Genomic DNA, 22,203 nt, shown 5'->3' with positions numbered 1-22,203 from the left:
GTCCGCCTTCGCGCCGGACACCGCCCCGAGCCAGTGAGCAGCCGCCACATGGCGACGCCGGCCACCTCCCACCGCGCGGCCCGGCGAGCCCGTAGCCGCCCCCCCCGTCCCGGAGCGACGCCTACGCCCGCCGCCTACCTCCTCCTGCCGAGCGCCGCCATCGCCTCCAACACCGGCCGCCTCCGCCGCCCGCGAGCTCGCCGCCGACCGCCGAACCCCGCCGCCGCCGATGCGCCTCTACGCCGGCGCCGCCCGCCACCTCGCCGGCCGACCGCGCCCTCGCCGCCCCTCGCCGCACCGGGGCCGCCCGGCCTCGGATCCGGCCGCCTCCTCCTCCCCTCGCCAAGTCAGGCGAGCTCAACGCCAGTGCCGACGAACCTCGTGAACAGTGCTGCTACAATGGATCCAGATCTAGATCTCGCGGTTGACTTTTTCCTCCCCAAAACCCTAGATTTTTGCAATCTTTGACATGCCATAACTCTGCATCCGTAGCTTCGATTCGTGCGTGTAGCATATCAAAATGTTCGTCTCGATGAGTACATCATTTCATCTCATTGCATCATTTTAATTTGAGCTCATTTCGATGCTCGAAATGCTGTTGGAAGAGGGCTATGTGAGGAAAGTTGCAGATCTGTTTCAGCAAATGGCCTTTTGTCATGTTTGCCATGATTAGTGTGTGCATGCTATGATCCTGAGCTCTACATGTGTTCTTTTATATGCCATGCCATCTTTATAGGGGTGTATGCCATGTATTTTTGTGATCTTTGTGATGACTAGCACAAGCATGCAAAGTAGCTTACTCAATGATGCTGATTTCAGGGACTTAGAATTTCACTAAGTCCTTGTCCTGTTATTGTTTTTATGCCATATGTTCATGTTGTTTCGTAGTGATCCGTGCCTCTTTTGAGGATGATCATTAAGGATATTTTGTTAATGTTGTTGTGCTCTATCCATCCATGTCTTTGTTTGAATTTATGGAGCAACCTAGCTTGAGTCAATAGAGCTCTACTTTTGCTATAAAATGTTCCTGGGAGATTGTTAACATGTTTACCGATTTTTCCGAGGATGTTGCTATTGATCCGTGCATGCTATGTTGTTTTTCTTGACATGTCTAGCTTCTATGCCATGTCTTCTTGATGGGTGTATTCTTAGTTTGTCATGCCATGCTCTGTAGTGAGTGCATCGAGCTCGTAAACATGCCTACTTGTTAATCTGTTTTGCATGCTCCAGTTTTTCACTAAGTCTGAATCTGTTTATGTTTTTGCTATGTTCACATGCTTGCAATTGTATTCTCTGATCCCTTTTGGCTCAAGGTCACTAAGGGACTTTTGTTATATGCTTATATTAGCTTCATGCCATGCCTTGCTTTGCCATGATATGTTCCTGTAGCATGTAGTTTTCGTGCTCTAAAGATTGCTTCCTGATGATAAATTCCTGATATGCTGTTAATTTCACAAAGTCTGTAACCAGTAATCTTTTACTCTTTTGCCATGCTTGTTTGAACCTGTTAATGAGTGAATTAGCCGTATCTCGGTGTTCATATTTTGTCAAGCTTCTTGAGTGGATCCCGGCCATTTATTTTGTTTTCATGTTTGAGTGCAGTAGAATATTTATCTTGGTGCATTTAAATAGTCACTTGCTGATTATCGCAGACCGGTGTCATATTTGTTTTGCTTGCCATTTCCAAACCGTGCATCCGATTCCGGTGATCTTTATATCAATTTCAACCAAAATCACCTCACCTTTAAGTGGCACTCTTGGATTTCCAAGTTGAGGTCAGGTTCAATCATTCCTTTGCCAATCATGCATATGCATCACATATCGCATCCCGCATATCATACCATGTTTGCATCATGTTGCTTGAGCATTGCACGTGGTTGATTGTGTTCCCTTTTGCTTGTTGTTCTTGTTTGGGTAGAGCCGGTAGACGAGTTCGTGAACGAGGAGCCCGTTGAGTTCGCTTATGAGGATCAAGGCAACTCTGAAAACTTTGCAGGAAAGATGACCATACCCTCGAAATCACTTCTATCTTTGCTTGCTAGATTCTCGCTCTCTTGTTGTGGCTATGCTACGATGCCTACCACTTTCTTATCATGCCTCCCACATTGCCATGTCAAACCTCTAACTCACCATGTCCTAGCAAACCGTTGTTTGGCTATGTTACCGCTTTGCTCAGCCCCTGTTATAGCGTTGCTAGTTGCAGGTGAAGATTGGAGATCGTTCCTTGTTGGAACTTGTTTATTGTTGGGATATCACAATATTATCTTGTTTATCTTAATGCACCTATATACTTGGTAAAGGGTGGAAGGCTCGGCCTTATGCATGGTGTTTTGTTCCACTCTTGCCGCCCTAGTTTCCGTCATATCGGTGTTATGTTCCCGGATTTTGCGTTCCTTACACGGTTGGGTTATAATGGGAACCCCTTGACAGTTCGCCTTGAATAAAACTCCTCTAGCAATGCCCAAGCTTGGTTTTACCATTTTCCACCTAGCCTCTTTTTCCCTTGGGTTTTCGGAGCCCGAGGGTCATCTTTATTTAAACCCCCCTGGGCCAATGCTCCTCTGAGTGTTGGTCCAAACTAGAGCCCTGTGCAGCGCCCCCTCGGGGAAACTCGAGGTTTGGTTTTAGTTGTATGGAGCGCTCATCTGAGTGTGCCCTGAGAACGAGATATGTGCAGCTCCTATTGGGATTTGTCGGCACATTCGGGCAGTGTTGCTGGACTTGTTTTACCATTGTCGAGGATGTCTTGTAACCGGGATGCCGAGTCTAATCGGATTGTCTTGGGAGAAGGAATATCCTTCGTTGATCGTGAGAGCTTGTGATCGGCTAAGTTGGGTCTCCCCTGCAGGGATTTGAACTTTCGAAAGTCGTACCCGCAGTTATGGGCAGATGGGAATTTGTTAATGTCCGGTTGTAGATAACCTAAAACTTAACTTAATTAAAATGCACCAACCATGTGTGTAACCGTGATGGTCTCTTCTCGGCGGAGTCCGGGAAGCGAACACGGTGTTGGAGTAATGCTTGACGCAGGTTGTTCTAGGATCACTTCTTGATCATAGTTGTTCGACCGTGCTTTTGCCTTCTCTTCTCGCTCTCTTTTGCGAATATGTTAGCCACCATATATGCTAGTTGCTTGCTGCAGCTCCACATCATACCTTACCTTAAAATAGTCTTGATCGCGAGGGTGTGAGATTGCTGAGTCCGCGTGACTCACAGATTCCTTCCAAACCAGATGCAGGGACCGATGATACCGCTCCAGATGATATGACCGAGCTCAGGTGGGAGTTCGATGAATACTCTCGCCGTTACTATGTGTCTTTCCCAAATGATCAGTAGTGGTGCCCAGTTGGGGCGATCGGGTAATTTGTCGCATTTGGGGGTTGATCTTTATTTTGGTTCCGTAGTCGGACCCTGAGTCTATTGGATGAATGTAATGACTTATTTATGTATTTGTGTGACGTGGCAAGTGTAAGCCAACTATGTACCATTCCCCTTTATTTATTTACATGGGTTGTGAAGATTACCTCACTTGCCACATTGCTTTCAATGCGGTTATGCCTCTAAGTCGTCTTCGACACGTAGGAGATATAGCCGCATCGAGGGCGTTACATTTTGCCTGACTACAGATGGGGCTGCCGTCGTTGAAATTCTTCGGGCGGAGCTAGCCCGTGCCAAGGAGTAGGCCCGGTGTAGTAATGTGGCTGCCGAGAAGGCATCGGCTAAGTTAAAAGCTGAACGAGCTGCTCGGCGTCAAGAAAAGGAGAAGATATCCACGATGGCGCTCGAGCTAAAAAGTGCTACTAGCCGGTGTGAACTCCTTGAGAAGGAGAATGATGCCAAGACGGCTGAAATTGACAAGGCCCTACGAGAGGCGAGAGAAGCGCAGTCTGAATCCAGAGCAGCTTGTGAGTAGATCCGACAAGCTGGTGAGATTGAAGCTGGTAAGCCATTTTTGCTACAGGCTAAGTTTGGCGATCCGAACTATGCTCAGCTTAACCAATTGTGGAGTTCTCCGGACGAGTCTTTAGACTTCCCGAAGAGTTCTTTCGGTGCGGCGCAGTATTATCAGGCGTGAGACGGGTACGCAACGGAGAAGCTTTTCTGGTCACAATTCGGCACCTAGAAGCGCCCCCTGTTGCTAAATGAGCAGATGTCCTAGTGGGCCGAGCTTCATAGGATATCCGGTGCTGCCATGAAGAACGTCCTAATCCGGTTATGGCCAGCTGAGCCTGTTCCGAACAGTTACTTCGGATTGGTGCAGCAGCTTGTTAACGCAGTGCCGCGTATCAACGCTGTGAAGCGATCGGTGTGTATCGAAGGTGCACGGATGGCTTTTGCCCGAGTCAAGATGTTCTGGGGGAATATGTTGTCCATCGGCGTTGCGGTGAAGAGTCCACCCAAGGGCAAGGACCGCCACGAACTGGAGCATTATTTTGAAGACGTCCTTGTAGCCGCCTTCTTGATAGAGGGTCAATGCTCGAAAGACATAATGTTAGAGTGAAGTTTATGAGAATTGTACGAGATAATTTTATAGTGAATCTATTTGTATATTTTGCTCGAGAGCTTGTGTTCCTCCTGTGCGGCCATTTTAATATAATCTGAAATTTTTCCAGTCATCGTCTTCAGCCCCCTTGTAGGAAGTACAGGGGTGTTCGAAAAAGTATCTGATCACTCTTGACCCAACGTCTTGGTCCGTGAAGGAGGTGTCAATGCGGCGAACCAGGCAACCAGACTATAGGGCGTTAACACTTTCACTTAGCCATAGGAGTTTTACGGTGGGTCTACGACATGGCACCTAGTATGTATGCGGCTTACTCATACGATGCATTTACATAATTGACCGGAAAGGCCCTTTGTGTGACACGGAGGAATTGCTAGAGATTCCGATAAGTCATCGAGTGGTTGGCCAGCTCTCGCCGCATCATGACAGTCAGTTTTCGGCTTCCTCTACTGAGGTGTGTCACCGGGTGAACCGGTAGCACAATCGTAGTAGTTCTCCCTTTACTACCCTAGCCGATAGAGTGGAACGTAGGGTAGCAAGCACAGGAGCCGGGAAACCCAACTATTGACCCAATACATGATTCAAAGCAGATGCATATAAGGCCAAACTCGCAACGCCGAAGTACGCTGTAAAAGCTGTTCGGACTTTGTTGGCCACTCATTTGTTCCCGTACCGAGCCCCTGGCAAGTTAAGCCGGGGTATATCTATGAAACAACCATAGTAGGTGTATTCATTTTGTGAAAAGACGCGAGTGATTAATTCGGATAATTTGAACTGGGACCTGAGTGATATGCCAATGGTTACTTGATATACATAAGGGCCACGACCCCGGCAATTTGATATGCCCTGGGTCGAAGGCAGAGGAAAAATGCATGTTATAGGGTCGAAAAGAGAGTGCGGTCTACAAAAAGTTATTTTGGACCCCCTGTCGCACGTCTGCGCCGCCTGTCCGCAGCGAGGGGAATCCTTGAAGGGAGTAGCCCCGTAGGTGAGTGTACGGATCCGAACTCCTATGGGGTCGGTCGTAGGTGTTTCCCCTTTGCGCCACCTGCTTTTAAGAGATAATGAAACAAAATAAAATAGGAAAACAGTTAAAGAATGTTACCGGAGTGCCTGCAGACTTGTCCGTATTATGCTAGCGTCAATGCTAAAGGTATCTTCAGTGCTTAATTATGTATGCGCAATATAGTTTTAACGGGTATATGAGATGGGCAGCGGAAGCCGAACTTCTATTTCTGTTCTGGATTTGATCGATCTTCAGGGGGAAATTGCTTCCGCCCTCTGGCATTTAGGTGGTGAGCCGCTCTGTTGTCCCTATTGCCTGGCGGCCCATTTCCATTGGGTCCCACGTTGATCCTACCGGCCTGCTTGAGGACCCAACAGCTTCTGTTGGTGTGATTAGCTGGTTTATTGGGGTGGCCATGAATCTGGCAGGGCCGGTCCAATATCATGTCTAGTTTGGATGGTCCATCTCTCTTTGCATTGAGTGGCTTTTTCCGTTGGCAGGGCTTGGGATTGCTAAATCCGGTGTTGACCATTGTGTCGTGTGATCTTTCATTATCATTGCGACTGTTGTGTATGCTTTGTCGTGGCTTGCCATTGCCGTCTCGGATTTCGGAAGTGCCCGATTCGCTGGCGTTGTTGCTTCTACGAGCGAGCCAGCTGTCTTCTCCCGTGCAAAATCGGGTCATTAGAGCGGTAAGGGATGTCATGGATCTAGGTCCTTCTTGACCGAGGTCGCGTGCAAATCATTCATCACGGACGCTATGTTTAAAGGCCGCAAGGGCCCCCGCGTCCGGACAGTCGACGATTTGGTTCTTTTTAACTAGGAACCTGGTTCAGAGCTTCCTGGCTGACTCTCCGGGCTGCTGGACAATGTTACTTAAGTCATTGGCGTCTGGTGGCCGGACATATGTTCCTTGGAAGTTGTTGCGAAAGGCGTCCTCCAAATCCTCCCAACTGCCGACAGAATTTTCTGGCAGACTGTTTAACTAGTACTGAGATGGTCCTTTGAGTTTTAGTGGTAGGTATTTGATGGTGTGAAGGTCGTCTCCGCGGGCCATGTGGATATGGAGGAGGAAGTCCTCGATCCATACCGTGGGATCCGTTGTTCCATCGTATGATTCGATATTCATGGGTTTGAACCCGTCTGGGAATTCATGCTCCATTACTTCATTTGTGAAGCAAAGAGGGTGTGCGGTGACTCTATGTTGGGCCAGACTATGGTGTATCTCTGACGGAGTCCATTTGTGGTTTTCAGCCCGGATGTGGCTAGCTTTGTCACGTCCGAATAGGTGGTCGTCGTCATGTGTCGAGGTATGTCTTTTCGATCTGTAGATCGCTCTTGAGTGTCCTGCTTTGCTACCCAAGTCTTGTTGATGGTTGTATGTATAACCCCGAGCTGTTTTGTTCTTGCTTTTACTGTGAGGTGGGGCGGTCTGGTGTTCGGCTTGAGTTGTCGCTTTACCTTGGCCCAGTTGTGGTCGACCTGCCGCATTGTGCGATGATGGTATGGGCTCCAGCGCCTCATCGTCGCCCTGGGGTGGCAATCTATGCTTCGGGTAGCTTTTGAATGGTTGATGACCCACAAGTATAGGGGATCTATCATAGTCCTTTCGATAAGTAAGAGTGTCGAACCCAACAGGGAGCAGAAGGAAATGATATGTGGTTTCCAGCAAGGTATTCTTTGCAAGTACTGAAATAAGTCGTAACAAATAGTTTTGTGATAGGATAATTTGTAACGAGAAACAAGTAACAAAAGTAAATAAAGTGCAGCAAGGTGGCCCAATCCTTTTTGTAGCAAAGGACAAGCCTGGACAAACTCTTATATAGAGAAAAGCGCTCCCGAGGACACATGGGAATATTGTCAAGCTAGTTTTCATCACGCTCATATGATTCGCGTTCGGTACTTTGATAATTTGGTATGTGGGTGGACCGGTGCTTGGGTACCGTCCTTACTTGGACAAGCATCCCACTTATGATTAACCTCTATTGCAAGCATCCGCAACTACAACAAAAGTATTAAGGTAAACCTAACCATAGCATGAAACATATGGATCCAAATCAGCCCCTAACGAAGCAACGCATAAACTAGGGTTTAAGCTTCTGTCACTCTAGGAACCCATCATATACTTATTACTTCCCAATGCCTTCCTCTAGGCCAAAATAATGGTGAAGTGTCATGTAGTCGACGTTCACATAACACCACTAGAGGAGAGACAACATACATCTCATCAAAATATCGAACGAATACCAAATTCACATGACTACTAATAGCAAGACTTCTTCCATGTCCTCAGGAACAAACGTAACTACTCACAAAGCATAAACATGTTCATAATCAGAGGGGTATTAATATGCATATAGGATCTGAACATATGATCTTCCACCAAATACCAACTAGCATCAACTACAAGGAGTAATTAACACTACTAGCACCAATCCTGGACTTGAAGACAAGAATTGGATACAAGAGATGAACTAGGGTTTTGAGAGGAGATGGTGCTGATGAAGATGTTGATGGAGATTGCCCTCCCCCGATGAGAGGACCGTTGGTGATGACGACGGCGATGATTTCCCCCTCCGGGAGGGAAGTTTCCCCGGCAGAACAGCGCCGCCAAAGCCCTAGATTGGTTCCGCCAAGGTTCCGCCTCATGGCGGCGGAGTTTCGTCTGAGAAGATGGCTTCTTTTTTTTTTCATCGAAACACTTCATATAGCAGAAGATGGCCACCGGGGGGCCCACGAGGTAGGGGGCGTGCCCCCCACCCTCGTGGTCAGGGTGTGCCCCCCCTAGTGAATCTCTTCCGCTGAGTATTTTTTATATATTCTGAAAACGTCTTCCGTGAAGTTTCAGGACTTTTGGAGCTGTGCAGAATAGGTCTCTAATATTTGCTCTTTTTCCAGCCCAGAATCCCAGCATTCTCCCTCTTCATGTAAACCTTGTAAAATAAGAGAGAATAGGCATAAGTATTGTGACATAATTTGTAGTGACAGCCCATAATGCAATAAATAGCGATATAAAATCATGAGGCAAAATGGTCGTATCAATGGTCCACTAAGGCCGTATTCTTCGGCGGCTAGGACTTCGGTCCATCTATCATTGAGCAGATCTTGGTTAGCTTGAAGCTGCTGCTGCTTCTTTTTCAGGCTCCTTGCAGTGGCTATTAGTTGGCGCTTAAAGCGCTCCTGCTCATGAGGTTCCTCATGCATGATGAAATCCTCAGTGACAAGGCCTACTTCATCCTCAGAGAGCGGAAGGTAATTGTCGTCCTCCAAATCTTCGTGTGTGGCCTGTTTAGCATGGCTAACCTGCCCATCTTCCCATTCATCTTGTTCATTAGTTCTATCAACGGGGTCTTCGTTGTCATCGGCATCATTGTCCATGCCATCGATATTCTCGGGGTCATAATCAAGTGTATTGGTCGAATGCTCAACGGTGGCTATGAAGTGGGTGGTGGGTGGGGAGCACAATTCTCCACCGTCAGCCCCTGGTTCGAGCCGGATATACTTCGGTTGTGAGTCCTCCACCGAGGACAGGTTTTTTAAGGAATTTAACACATCACCCAATGGCGAGTGCTGGAAGATGTCTGCGGCGCTGAATTGGAAGATCAATAAACGATCAAGCTCGGCATCCGCTGGCTCACGTGGTTCGGAACTTACGGCCGGAGACGAGTCCGGAGTTCTGATGACAAAGACGCCGTGAGAGGTTAAGTCTATGTGCGGCTCCGACGCCGAGGAATCTGCGGCCTCCATGGTGGGGTTGATCCTCCCGTCCTTGGATGGCGTCGCTTGCTCCGGATCGAGGGCCAGAGCGTTTATAGGAGCGGTCTCCTGGATGCGGCCCGTTGACAAATTTAGGTCTTGATCAATGGGGTGACCGGGAGCGGTTACTGCGGTCTCGAATCCAGCGAAGATCAAGCCTCCACGGATGTCTGTGACGTAGTTCAAGCTCCCGAATCTAACCTGGTGGTCAGGGGCGTAGCTTTCGATCTACTCCAGATGGCCAAACGAGTTGGCCCGCAGTGTGAAGCCGCCGAACATGAAGATCTGTCTGGGTAGGAAAGTTTCTCCGCGGACAGTGTTATTATTGACGATCGAAGGGGCCATCGAACCTTTCAGCGACAGCACAAAGGAACTCTCAATGGAAGCACTAATGTCGGTGTCAAAACTGGCAGATCTTGGGTAGGGGGTCCCGAACTATGCGTCTAAGTTTGATGGTAACAGGAGACAGGGGACAGGATGTTTACCCAGGTTCGGGCCCTGTCTATGGAGGTAATACCCTACTTCCTGCTTGATTGATCTTGATGAATATGAGTATTACAAGAGTTGATCTACCACGACATCGTAATGGCCAAACCCTAGAAGTCTAGCCTGTATGACTACGGTATTGAGTATATCCTTTCCAGACTACACCCTCCAGTTTATATAGACACCGGGGGGGATCAAGGGTTACATAGAGTCGGTTACATAAGATGGAATCTTCATAGTTATTCGCCAAGCTTGCCTTCCACGCCAAGGAGAGTCTTATCCGGACACGGGTACAGTCTTCGGTCTTCATATCTTCATAGCTCATCAGTCCGGCCTATAGATAACACGCCAGACGCCCGAGGACCCCTTAGTCCAAGACTCCCTCAGTAGCACCTGAACCTCGCTTCAATGACAAGGTATCCGGCGCATAGTGCTGTCTTCGGCTTTCCAAGGCGGGTTCCTCCTTCCGAACTCCCGAATAGTCTCCAAACAAATTGATCGTGTCCGGACCTGTAACACACACCGCACACAACCGCAAAGAGAATATAATAACACATGAGTCCAATCTGCTGACAACTTTAGTAATGTGACGTCACGCCTGCCCGGTCATAATTTCGAACCGTTTTTCGCCCCACCTTTCAAGACGCGGTTGTCATTGGCACGTCTTGTCAAAGCAGAGATCGTGTCCCCCCATTACGGGATTTCATCAATATGAGTGTGGGTAACCCAACCGTCCTGCGAGAAAGATTCCTTAGGAATAGGCAGGTTCTTAGGCTTAGGAGGAGACGTTCAATACCAGAGGTGTATATAAGGGAACCAAGGGCCATCTTTTTATGCAAAACCTCTCCTAAGCCTCCCCAACCCCGAGTTCCAGCACCCAAGGTTTGACTCCATTGCTTTCAGCCTTGCCATCATGTCCGGATCCAGCTCCCAAGGCCGATGGGTGGCTTCCTCCGTTACATAGGAGGATATCACAAAGCTTCGGGCGGCCAGATATCTGACCGCAGAGATCCACCACCGGCTTCCTACTCAAGGACAAGTTATCCCGACCCCCAGATCCGGCAAGAGGGTGGTATTCGTCTCCCACTTCCTCCGGGGGTTAGGGTTTGCTCTTCACCCCTTTGTCCGAGGGATAATGTTTTATTACGGACAAGATTTTCATGATCTTGCCCCGGACTCTATCCTCCATGTCTCGGCGTTTCTCATTACATGCGAGGCCTTCCTTCGAATCCCCCCACACTTCGGCTTATGGCTCAAAACCTTTATTGTGAAGCCGAAGGTAGTCGATGGGGAACAGGTGGAGTGCGGTGGTGCTACAATCAGCCAACTCGCCAACACTCCCTGGCCAAAAGGTTCTTTTTCCGAGGCTTCCAATTACTGGCAGCGGGAGTGGTTTTATATTATAGAGCCCCGCAGTGCTAAATGGGTAGCTGCCCCCACCTTCCGTCCCGGCCCACCGTTACGGCTCGCGTCATGGGTCAACAAGGGGCTAGACTGGGGATTAGTGGATGAAGTGCAGACCTTACAAAGCCGCATCTGAACCCTCCTTGAGAGAGATATCAATCTCGTTAGTGTGATCCAAGTGATGTTAGTTCGCCAAATCCTGCCCTGCCAGCGCAGGCCTCGCCACATGTGGGAGTTTAATCCAAAAGGACCACAAACCCTCCAACACTTCTTCAGCGCCACACACGAAGGGATGTGGAAGTTATTTTTCGGGAAGCAGAAACATTGGCCGGATACTGCTGAGGAAGCTGGCGTTAACTGTAATCGTCCGGATACCCCGGTAAGCACTTGGCTTTCGAATACTTTGTGGTCATGCATTCAGTAATATGGTACTGAGCAAGCTATCTTTTTCCAGGGCTGGATAAAGAAGGCGGAACTGGTTATGTGTTCGGCCCCTCTGCCCGAGGGTCCAGCGAATCCTGTCCTAACAATGATGCTGGCCCCAGCACCATACCAGATGCCGGAGAAGGAGGACGAGGCGGAGGGCAAGAGGACCAAGGATGGCATCTATTCCCAGGGAACCTCGGACTTGGTGTCTGGAGGAATAAAAATCTCCTCATTCGACGACAAATGTGAAGGGGGGGCACTATCTCCTTCCCTCCCAGGAAGAAGAGGGCCGCCTCCGAAGATTGGGAGAATCAGGCTCCTAAGCGAGGCAATATGCCTCTGGGGGGCGGCCCGGTCCTGGAGGACGTCGAAGCGCAGTGTCATGACGAGGACAAGTCTCCGGCCAAATCGTAAGTGAACAAAGATGTTTTAAACATATGCCGTTCTTTCCTTATGACACCTAGAATATATATTTTTTTGGAGCTCAGCGCGTAATCCCCTTCAACAATCCTCTTCCTCGGGCGACCTTCTCCCGGAGATGATGGAAAGCGAGACACCCCCACTGGCTTCTCCGTCCAATAGGGCAGACGACCTTGATGTGTCGTTACGGAGGGTCTCCCCCGACCAACAAGTGGTGCCTGGGATGACGAAGATGCTACATGAAGGTGATACTTCGGCGGCCCAGGGTCCGAGGAACAACAGTGAAGACCCCGAACAATCCGGAATGCAGCCGGATACAAATAAACGGATCCCTTCAAAGGGTGACCGTACTCCTGCGGCTGCCTCCGGAGACGCAGAGGCGCCAGATATCTTGACGAACATGCTGCGGCAGGTGTCCGTTTCAGAGGAACATCGTACCGTGATGGGTATGGTGGTAAAAAAGGTCCTATCCTCAAAGAGCGGATTGAATGAGGCCTTTGCGAGTCTCCTGAGAGACTTTGAGGTTTGTACTGTAATATGTGCAATTGTGTTTTATTCATAAAATACACCTGTGTATAGATAGTAGCCCCTGAGACTCAGGTTGGCTTCCCATAGGAAGCGAATGGAGGATCGAAAGAAATATCCGAAGATTAATCTGATTAACTTTGAACACAGGTTGCTTCCCCCATGGCTACTTCCCAGAGTGCAGACATTGCCGAGCTACAACGGAAGCTTGATGTAGCCGGGGATGACATTACGTTAATCAATATGCATCTTGAGGAGTCGCAAGGTATGTATTCAGAGCAGTCCCAACACATACATTTTTGTGATGTAAGCATGACGCTGGAAGTTTTTCCTGGCTACAGATGGGGTTGCCGTCGTTGAAATTCTTCAGGCGGAGCTAGCCCAGGCCAAGGAACAGGCCCGGTGTAGTAATGTGGCTGCCGAGAAGGCATCGGCTGAGTTAAAAGCCGAACGAGCTACTCGGCGTCAAGACGAGGAGAAGATATCCACAATGGCGCTCGAACTAAAAAGTGCTGCTAGCCGGTGTGAACTCCTTGAGAAGGAGAATGAAGCCAGGATGACTGAAATTGACAAGGCCCTACGAGAGGCGAGAGAAACGCGGTCTGAATACAAAGCAGCCTGTGAGTAGATCCGGCAAGCTGGGGAGATTGCAGCTGGTAAGCCATTTTTGCTACAGGCTAAGTTTGGTGATCCGAACTATGCCCAGCTTAACCAATTGTGGGGTTCTCCGGAGGAGTTTTTAGACTTCCCGAAGAGTTCCTCCGATGCGGCGCAGTATTAACAGGCGCGAGACGGGTACGCAACGGAGAAGCTTTTCTAGTCACAATTCGGCACCTCGAAGCGCCCCCTGTTGCTGAATGAGCAAATGTCCCAGTGGGCCAAGCTTCATAGGATATCCGGTGCTGCCATGAAGAACGTCCTAATCCAGTTATGGCCAGCTGAGCCTGTTCCGAACAGTTACTTCGGCTTGGTGCAGCGGCTTGTTGACAAAGTGCCGTGTATCGATGCTGTGAAGCGATCGGTGTGTATCAAAGGTGCACGGATGGCTTTTGCCCGAGTCAAGATGTTCTGGGGGAATATGAAGGACATCAACGTTGCGGTGAAGAATCCGCCCAAGGGTAAGGACCGCCACGAACCGGAGCATTATTTTGAAGACGTCCTTGTAGCCGCCTGCTTGATAGAGGGTCAATGCTCGAAAGACATAATGTTCGAGTGAAGTGTATGAGAATTTTACGAGACAATTTTATAGTGAATCTATTTGTATATTTTGCTTGAGAGCTTGTGTTCCTCCTGTGCGGCCATTTTAATATAATCTGAAAGTTTTCCAGTCGTCATCTTCAGCCCCCTTCTAGGAAGTACAGGGGTGTTCGAAAAAGTATCTGATCACTCTTGACCCAACGTCTTGGTCCTTGAAGGAGGTGTCAATGCAGCGAACCAGGCAACCAGACTATAGGGCGTTAACACTTTCACTTAGCCATAGGAGTTTTCCGGTGGGTCTACGACATAGCACCTAGTATGTATGGGGTTTACTCATACGATGCGTTTACATAATTAACTGGAAAGGTCCTTTCTGTGACACGGAGGAATCGCTAGAGATTCCGATAAGTCATTGAGTGGTTGACCAGCTCTCGCCGCATCATGACAGACAGTTTTCAGCTTTCTCTACTATGGTGCATTACCAGTTGAACCGGTAGCACAATCGCAGTAGTTTTCCCTTTACTACCCTAGCCGATAGAGTGGAACGTAGGGTAGCAAGCATAGGAGCCGGGAAACCCCAACTATTGACCCAAGACATGATTCGGAGCTGATCCATATAAGGCCAAACTCGCGACGCCGAAGTACGCTGTAAAAGTTGTTCGAACTTTGTTGCCAACTCATTTGTTCCCGTACCGAGGCCCTGGCAAGTTAAGCCGGGGTATATCTATGAAACAACCATAGGAGGCGTATTCATTTTGCGAAAAGATGAGAGTGATTAATTCGTATAATTTGAACTGGGACCTGAGTGATATGTCAATGGTTACTTGATATACATAAGGGCCACGACCCCGGCAATTTGATATGCCCTTGGTTGAAGGCAGAGGAAAAAGGCATGTTACAGGCTCGAGAAGAGAGCGCGGTCTACAAAAAGTTATTTTGGACATCCTGTCGCACGTCTGCGCCGCCTGTCCTCGGCGAGGGGAATCCTTGAAGGGAGTAGCCCCGTAGGTGAGTGTACGGATCCGAACTCCTGTGGGGTCGGTCGTAGGTGTTTCCCCTTTGCGCCACCTGCTTTTAAGAAATAATGAAACAAAAGAAAATAGGAAAGCGGTTATAGAATGTTACCGGAGTGCCTACAGACTTGTCCGTATTGTGCTAGCGTCAATGGCCATGGTATCTTCAGTGCGTAATTGTGTATGCGCAATATAGTTTTAACGGATATACGAGAGGGGCAGCGGAAGCCGAACTGCTATTTCTGTTCTGGATTTGATCGATCTTCAGGGGGAAATTGCTTCCGCCCTCCGGCATTTAGCTGGTGAGCCGCTCCATTGTCCCTATTGCCAGGTGGCCCATTTCCATTGTGTCCGGTGTCGATCCTGCTGGCCTGCTTGAGGACCCAACAGCTTCTATTGGTGTGATTAGCTGGTTTATTGGGGTGGCCATTTATCTGGCAGGGCCGGTCCAATATCATGTGTAGTTTGGATGGTCCGTCTCTGTTTGCCTTGAATGGCTTTTTCTGTTGGCCGGGCATGGGATTTCTAAATCCGGCGTTGACCGCTGTGTCGTGTGATCTTTCATTATCATTGCGACTGTTGTGTATGTTTTGTCGTGGCTTGCCATTGCCGTCTTGGATTTCGGAAGTGCCCGAGTCTCTGGCGCTATTGCTTCTACGAGCGAGCCAGCTGTCTTCTCCCGCGCAAAAGCGGGTCATTAGAGCGGTAAGGGCTGTCATGGATCTAGGTCCTTCTTGACCGAGGTGGCGTGCAAATCATTCATCCCGGACGCTATGTTTAAAGGCCGCAAGGGCCTCCGCGTCCGGACAGTCGACGATTTGGTTCTTTTTAACTAGGAACCTGGTCCAGAGCTTCCTGGCTGACTCTCTGAGCTGCTGGACAATGTTACTTAAGTCATTGGCGTCTTGTGGCCGGACATATGTTCCTTGGAAGTTGTTGCAAAAGGAGTCCTCCAAATCCTCCCAGTTGTCAATAGAATTTTCCAGTAGACTGTTTAACTAGTACTGAGCTGGTCCTTTGAGTTTTAGTGGTAGGTATTTGATGGTGTGAAGGTCGTCTCCGCGGGCCATGTGGATATGGAGGAGGAAGTCCTCGATCCATACCGCGGAATCCGTTGTTCCATCGTATGATTCGATATTCATGGGTTTGAACCCGTCTGGGAATTCATGCTCCATTACTTCATTTGTGAAGCAAAGAGGGTGTGCGGCGCCTCTATGTTGGGACACACTGCGGCGTATCTCCGACGGAGTCCATTTGCGGTTTTCAGCCCGGGTGTGGCTAGGTTTGTCACATGCGAATAGGTGGTCGTCGTCATGTGTCGAGGTATGTCCCTTTTTTTGACCATGGTCGAGGTATGTCCTTGCGATCTGTAGATCGCTCTTGAGTGTCCTGCTTTGCTACCCAAGTCTTTTTGACGGTTGTATGTATAACCCCGAGCTGTTTTGTTCTTGCTTTTACTATGAGGTGGGGCGGTCTGGTGTTCGGGAGTTGTCGATTTACCTTGGCCCAGTTGTGGTCGACCTGCCGCGTTGTGCGATGATGGTATGGGCTCCAACGCCTCATCGTCGCCCTGGGGTAGCAATCTATGCTTTCGGTAGCTTTTGGCTGGTCCACTAAGGTCATATTCTTCAGCGGCTTGGACTTCGGTCTATCTATCATTGAGCAGATCTTGGTCAGCTTGAAGCTGCTGCTGCTTCTTTTTCAGGCTCCTTGCAATGGCTATTAGTTGGCGCTTAAAGCGCTCCTGCTTATCAGGTTCCTCGGGCATGATGAAATCCTCAGTGCCAAGGCCCACCTCATCCTCAGAGAGCGGAAGGTAATTGTCGTCCTCTGAATCTTCATGTGTGCCCTGTTTAGCAGGACTAACCTGCCCATCTTCCCGTTCATCTTGTTCATTACACTAAAAAAACACACTTCCGTGATGGTACGTGTTTGTCACAGTAGGTCGCGTTTTTTGTCATGCTTGTACATCCATGACAAATTTATGACAGAATCAAGATAGTCATACCTGTGCTGTTGTAGAAGTGTTCCATGACATTACCAAAATTATCATCACGGAAGTGTCCACTTCCATGACAATAAATCGCGCGTCACAGAAGTGCTTTCGTCAAGGGTGACCAACACGTGGCATCCACCGTAACGGAACGCCGTTAAGCTATCGGGTCGGGTTTTGGATCCGATAACCCATTAACAGCCCCGACCAATGGGGATTTTCCACGTGTAAAATCATCATTGGCTAGAGGAAACACGTCTCGGCTCATCGTTGGGACAGATGTCATCCACTCATTGCACAGGAGGCGCCTATGATAGGTCGACACGTGGCACGGCCCAATAGTGGCCCATTCCGGTGAAAAAGGTCGGCCCGGTAAAAAGTAGCAGGCTGGCCCATATAAGGCCTACTTGTGTCAGGTCCATTTAAGACCATGGCCCATACAAGATGTGCCAATTCGGCCCGTTAAAGATTTGACACCATTGCAGCCCATCGTCACTTCGAGCCCGTTAACAGCCCGCTATATATTTGTGCTCAATATCGGCCCGATGAGATTTCGGCCTGTTAACGACACATTTAATGGATGGGCCAATTTTCAGGATGTACATCTTTGGGCCTTTTAGCGACCCATTTAATTGTTGGGTTAATTTCCGGCCCGCTGTGTCTTTCAGCCTGTTGACGGCCCATAAATCTGATGGGCCATTTGTAGTCGGACCTGAATTTCGGCCTTTTAGCGGCCCATTTAAGTGTTGGGCCAATTTCTGGCCTGATGTCACTTTCAGCCTGTTGACGGCCCATAAATCAGTTGGGCCAATTGTAGTTGGACCTGAGTTTTGGCCTTTTAGCGACCCATTCAAGTGTTGGGCCAATTCCTGGCCCTATGTGCCTTCCGGCCTGTTAACGGACCATAAATGAGTTGGGCCATTTGTAGTCGGACCTTAGTTTTGGCCTCTTAAGGGCCCATGCCCTTCATGGTCCAATACCAGCCCGGTTTCTCTATCGGCCTGCTAAAGGCCCACAACACAGTTGGGCCGTTTACAATACGACCTGACTTTCGGCCTCTTAGCGGCCCATGCTCTTCATGGTCCAATACAAGCCCGATGTCTCTTTCGGCCTGCTAAAGGCCTACAGTATAGTTGGGCCATATGTAGCCCAAACTTAGTAACGGCTTGTTAACGGCCCGTGAAATAAATTGGGGCCACCTGTTACCCGCTTCGATGTCGGCCTGTTAACGACCCGGGAGGTAAGAGGGCCGACCATTAACTTTCGGCCTAGTAACGGCCCATTAACTTAATGGGCCCACTAAAGTTCGTTCAAGTCTTTAGGCCAAATTAGATAATTTGAGCCCATTACGACGAGAAAAGGTACGGCATACAGGGAATAACGTTGCACATCAAGAATAGATTACAGGAAATTACATCCACTGGGCAATCAAAGATTGATGCGAGTGCAAATAATTGAGCAGAACCTAACCATCTACAACGTCACAATCTGCAACCTCAGCACAGATGACACCCATAAGCATGTGGGCAAGTTCTTGCTGCTTTGCCACACTGTCTCTGAAAACATTGATTAGTTGTTGTGTCGCACGACTCTGCACCTCTGATTCATCCACCATTTCCATCATTGCTTCAGCCATTAATTGGTTCACAAATATACATTTATTCCGTTACATTCGAGACAGAGGATAATGAACAGATTCAGATGGCGATTTTGGTAGGCTTGTATTATTGATAGTGGAGAGTGTCTTGACCACTGCATCATAACATAAATTAGGACGGGAACCAAACAAATTAATCATGAGTTATTGCCATATTACCTGGCCTAGATTTACTAGAAAGAAACAATGGGGTTGCCTTGCTGTTTTCAGAGTTTGTCTTCTTATCTTCAGTAGCCTGCACAAAATTAACACACTAGCATTGCTATCATTGGCCAAGTCAGATAATAGGAAAGCAACATTGACACAACGAACGTTTGGGAAACTAGCCTACACCAAATTAACACAATATGGCACAGCTATCATCATCCAGGTAAGGTAATACTAAAGCAACATTGACACAATGAATGAATGGGCAACCAGAGAAGCACTACAATTCAGTAATGTGCGTGATATGAGATAGCACATTCATGCAGCTCAGTACGCAAAACTACCAGGCAGTTTTCCTTACAAAAATCAACATTGGCGCCTTTAACATTTTGCTACAACTAATTTTAGATCAGATAAAGGTTAGATTCACGCCGATTAACAAATACATGCTGATGTAAAAATATAGTGATATACAACAGGTACTTACATCAGCATTGGAGCACACAGAATTCCCACAAGCAATTTTCCTCGAATACGATCCCAATGGAGGAAGTCTTGTATCGTTTAACCTTATTTTCTAAAAGAGAGATGGGTAAGAAACATGTAGAAAATATGATCAGAATGCTATAAAATTTCATGATGCGAGGATACACACACGCTTCTTAGAATGGAGTTGACATTCTTTTGCTGGACTGGAGCGGACTAGTTCTTTGGCCACTGGAATCTGCTTATTATCAGTGGGAGTTGGGTTTCTCTATGCTGGAGCAGTATCTATGAAACATGGAGTTGGTTTATTATCTCCTGGCGTTTGGATCTTTTGCAAAGACCTGGTTTGTAACCCTTCAGATTCTAACATAGACGTCTACCCCTTACATGCCTTGTATAGAAGAATGGTGATTCAGTTATAAAACATGCTACAGTAGAGATGGAATAGGTACTGAAGAATAGAAAGGCATGACATATTGACATGTATTCACTCCATCCGGAAATAAATGGATAGGTCTAGGCGTATTTCAGTTCTAGATACATCCAGTTTTATCCATTTCTGCGACATTTAATCCGGACGGAGGGAGTATGATGTAAGAGCTAGGGATACGACAGGACAACACAGTAAAAAAACACTGAAAAACCCACTGCAGAACCAAAGTATTCAAACCCACTGATATGAGATAGTACACTCATGCAGCTTAGGATGCAAAACTACCAGACAGTTTTCCTTGCAAAAATCAACATTGTGGCCTTTAATCATACATTTTGCTACAACTGAATTTAGATCAGATAAAGGTTGGATTGACGCCGATTAACAAAATACATGCTGATGTAAAAATATAGTGATATACAACAGGTACTTACATCTACATTGGAGCACGGAGAATTCATGGAAGAATCTTTCCTCATAAACGATACCATTGCAGAAAATCTTCTATATGTTATGCCTATTTTCTAAAAGAGAGATGGGTAAGAAACATGTAGAAAATATGATCAGCATGCTATGAAATTTCATGATGCAAGGATACGCACACGCTTCTTAGAATTGAGTTGACATATTTTTGCTGGTCTGGAGCGGACTAGTTCTTTGGCCACTGGAATCTGCTTATTATCAGTACAAGTAGGGTTTCTCTGTGCTAGAGCAGTATCTATAAAAACTGGAGTTGGTTTATTATCTCCTGGCGTTTGGATCTTTTGCAAAGGCCTTGTTTGTAACCCTTCAGATTCTAACATAGTCGTCTTCCCCTTGTATCCCTTGTATAGAAGAATGGTGCTTTAATTATAAAACATGCGGCAGCAGAGAGATGGAATAGGTACTGAAGAATAGAAAGGCATGAAATATTGACATGTATTCCCTCCATCCGGAAAAAAATGGATGGGTCTAGGCGTATCTCAGTTTTAGATACATCCTTTTTTATCCATTTCGGCAACATGTAATCCGAACGGAGGGACTATGGTGTGAGAGCTAGGGATACGACAGGACAACACATCAAAAAAAACACTAGTTGAATCTAAAATTGTATGCTAGCGGAATACGTACAGAAATAACTAAGGCAACATACACGTGTATGATTGGAAAAATAAGATGGCATTGCAACAGAGCACTAGAACATCACTTCAATGTAAAAAACATGGTATGGTAGATAGATGAAGTGCATACTCATGAATAACAATGCATAAGATATTCAGAAGCATGATGTCCAAATTAAGCAGATGGCATTGCGATAGAGTAGAATGACAGTACTTGAATTTGAAAACATGTTATCATAAATGGAATAGGTACTGAAAAACAGGAAGGCGTGACATATTTACATGCATGATCAGCATGCTAAGCACATGCCATTGCAACAGAGTAGATACACTCCAGGACATTATATGCATGTTGTACCCATATCACAGGCCAAGTTAGAGCAAGGACCTTGTGGGGTGAAGAGGATTCATCATCTTTCTGCAAGTCTTCTGAAGAACTGCCTTTACATGTTCCATCATATTGGGTATCATTGACATCAAGTTTATTGGCCTTTACATTGCTCTGTGAGGTTCTTGTGGATATATCAGTGTGCGCAATTATATCTGACATGCATGGAAGACAACTAGTAGTTAGATTTATGTAATGAGTGCCTGTAGGAGATGACATAAATAGTAGGACTGGGGTTAACTACCAGCAACAGGTCCCATAAACTAAAGGTAGAACACAGATGAAAGCTACAGAATATGTATCGTTTGTACTCGAGATTAACTCGACGGCACACAAAAGTATTAAAGAACAACATAGGAAATACTAGAAGTGGTATAATACTATAATAACCAGCCTGTGGGATAGCATTGGCTGATGGATGATAACTGTCGGTGTCAAAACTGGCGGATCTCGGGTAGGGGGTCCCGAACTGTGCGTCTAAGGCGGATGGTAACAGGAGGCAGGGGACACGATGTTTTACCCAGGTTCGGGACCTCTTGATGGAGGTAAAACCCTATGTCCTCCTTGATTAATATTGATGATATGGGTAGTACAAGAGTAGATCTACCACGAGATCAGAGAGGCTAAACCATAGAAGCTAGCCTGTGGTATGATTGTATGTTGTCCTACAGACTAAAACCCTTCGGTTTATATAGACACCGGAAAGGGCTAGGGTTACACAAGGTCGGTTACAAAGGAGGAGATATACATATCCGTATTTCCTAGCTTGCCTTCCATGCCAAGTAGAGTCCCATACGGACACGAGACGAAGTCTTCAATTTAGTATCTTCATAGCACAATAGTCCGGCCGAAGGACAGAGTCCGGCTGTCCGGAGACCCCCTAATCCCGGACTCCCTCAGTAGCCCCTGAACCAGGCTTGAATGATGATGAGTCCGGCGTGCAGTATTGTCTTCGTCATTGCAAGGCGGGTACCTCCTCCGAATACATCACGGAAGAATTTGAATACAAGGATAGTGTCCGACCCTGCAAAATTAGTTCCACATACCAACGTAGAGAGAATAATATTTCCACAAATCTAATCTGCTGACACGTTTCGGCAACATGACGTTATGTCATGGCCCGGTGATTATTTGAACTGTTTCCTTTAACTAGCCCCGCACATAACGCAAGGCAGTTTTTTGACACGTCTTGTCAAAGCAGAGATCGTGTCCCCCTTATTACGGGATTCTCATCAATACGGGCGTGGGTAACCCAACCGCGCCAT

The sequence above is a fragment of the Triticum urartu genome, chromosome 7A (genome assembly GCF_056163025.1).
Source record: "Triticum urartu cultivar PI428250 chromosome 7A, HENAU_Tu73, whole genome shotgun sequence".
Classification (NCBI taxonomy): Eukaryota; Viridiplantae; Streptophyta; class Magnoliopsida; order Poales; family Poaceae; genus Triticum; species Triticum urartu.
Note: the sequence above shows the minus strand (reverse complement) of the source record.